We start from the raw sequence: 2,644 nt of genomic DNA on the forward strand, positions 1-2,644 counted from the left end.
CCCCAAATGAACTTGGGGTTTTTGATGATTTTACGCTGCTCTGTTACACGGGTGCGTGATCCCTTGGCTGGCAACTCATCAAATTCATCGTACTCGTCCTCATAGGAAACATCGTCGACACCCAGTACCCTTCTCTTCCCATGCATCGCTAAATGGCAGTTCTTATGCAAGGTGTCTTCCACAAAGAAAATCTGGGTAGCATCGCTGGCAAGAATGAATGGGTCCGCGTGATATGCCATTGTTGTCCTGTTAACACAGGTCTTCCTGTACTCATCAATCCTTACCTGACCAAGAGGGATCCATGCGCACCTGAATAATGCTACCTTAACTTTCACATAGTCAAGCTCCCAAATCTCTTTGATGGTTCCATAGTATACCCTTTTATCAGCTTCATTTACAGTCATGCATTCTATTCGAACAGAGCTGTTCTGATACGAGGTCTTCTGATCACGTTCCTCAGTGTAGAACATGTATCCATTTATGTCATATGCTTGGTATGTCAACACCGTAGGTGAAGGCTTTTGTGCCAACCATGTAGCAATGTCATCAATGGATCCTTGTACCAAACGATTCTTCAGCCATTCGGCGTAGTTCTTAGTGTGCTCCTTCATCTCCACATCTGATGAAGGCACCATTGGTAAGAAGCTTTGGCATATCTCCGCCAAGTGTTCTTCGACATAAGCGATGAGAATTGGGTTGTTAAGCAGTACCGTCAAATGGGCCTTCTCTGCCAATTCTCCGGGTGCAGCCATTTGCATGCCAGCAAGGACCGACTTACCTTTCAGCCTTCCCTCGTGGCGAGAGAGGGGCGGACCTATAGGTCTTTGTTTCATGTATTCAGTGCAAAATTCAACCACCTCCTCCGTGGTATAACCTTGTAGGATGCTTGCCTCTGGATGGTTTCGGTTCTGACAAAAGCGCTTCAGTATTCCCATGAACTGCTCGAAGGGATACATGTTGCGAAGAAACACAGGACCACAATACTTTATCTCGTCGACAAGGTGCACAGTGAGATGGACCATGACATCAAAGAATGACAGTGGGGGAAAACATCTCTAGGTTGGACAATATTCTTGCAATATCATCTTGCATATGATCCAACTCTTCATGATTTATAACTTTCTACCATAGTTGGTTGAAGAAATCACAGAGGTCAATGAGTGTGTTTCTTATATCTTTGTCCATCAGATTCCTGATGGCCACCGGGAGGATTTGTGTCAACATTACATGGCAATCATGTGACTTCATGTGTCCCAACTTCATTTTACCTGAGCTCACATCCACGAGACTTCTGATGTTTGCGCAGTAGGAAGAGGGTGTCTTAACTGACAACAAATAGGTGAAGAACTGTGTTGCTTCTTTTGTACTAAAATTGTAACTCTGGCGAGCTTTGATGAATTTGTCATCATCTTCTGCTTCACTCTTGCGTTTTGATTGATCAATAAGCATATCGAGCCGTGAACCATCACCATATTTTCTTTTACCTTTAATCTTGAGCAGAGTACCAAGGATGCTTTCACATACGTTCTTCTCTACGTGCATGACATCGATGCAGTAATGTACATGAAGAATCTCCCAGTAAGGTAATTTCCAGAACACCGATTTCTTCTTAAACACCTGACCCTTGGATGTTTGTTTCACCGTCAAAGGGTGGTTCTTGCCAAGCACAACATTAATTTTTTAGCCATGTTGTGGACCACCTCCCCGTCATAGGGTCTTGGGCCCGCACCTGCCTCTGCCGTACCATCAAATTCAACTTTCATCTTTTGGTATGGGTGACTTTTCCATAAGAACTTACGATGACGCAAATACATTGTTTTGTGCGAGTTGGGAAGTCTTCTGCTAGCTGTCCTATCCATGCATGCGACACACCCTACATCTCCCTTTGTTTTCTGCCTCGATGTGTTGCCTAATGCCGGCATATCTTGAATGGTGTGCACCAGCATCGCATGTAGATCGAAAATCTCCTTTCTGTAAGCATCATAACATTTTACAGCAGGCGCATCTATCCACACTATCAGTAGTTCTTATACCAGTAGTTGAAAGTAAATGTCGATGTCATTTCTAGGTTGCTTTGGGCCTTGGATAATCATTGACATCATAATGTATTTTTTTCTTCATACACAACCAAGGAGCTAGATTATATATGCACAGAAGCACCAGCCATGTGCTGTGATTGGTGCTCATATCGCCAAAAGGATTCATCCTGTCAGTACACTCCCCGAGCCTTATACTTCTAGGATCCTTGGCAAAATTTTCAAACTTTTTGTCGATTAATTCCCAATGAGCTCCATCTTTCGGGTGCCTCATAAATCTATCCGCAATTCGCTCATCATGATGCCACCATAACCTCTTTGCTGCTCTAGGGTTTGCAAACAAACGCCTCAACCTTGGAATTAGAGGCAAGTACCAAACAACCTTGAACGGGATTCTTGTCTTGATCTTGTCGTCCAATTTGTACTTGTCCTTTGCTCTCATGTGCTTGTATCGTGCATGCTTTCATGTGGGACATGCACGGAAATCTTTGTACTCACCATGATACATATACGATCATTCACACAAGCGTGTATCTTCTGTAATTCAAGTTCCAATGGGCAAACAATTTTCTTCGCTTCATTCGTGCTTCTGGGGAGCACATTATCTT

Source organism: Triticum dicoccoides, chromosome 2A (genome assembly GCF_002162155.2).
Source record: "Triticum dicoccoides isolate Atlit2015 ecotype Zavitan chromosome 2A, WEW_v2.0, whole genome shotgun sequence".
NCBI classification, from domain to species: domain Eukaryota; kingdom Viridiplantae; phylum Streptophyta; class Magnoliopsida; order Poales; family Poaceae; genus Triticum; species Triticum dicoccoides.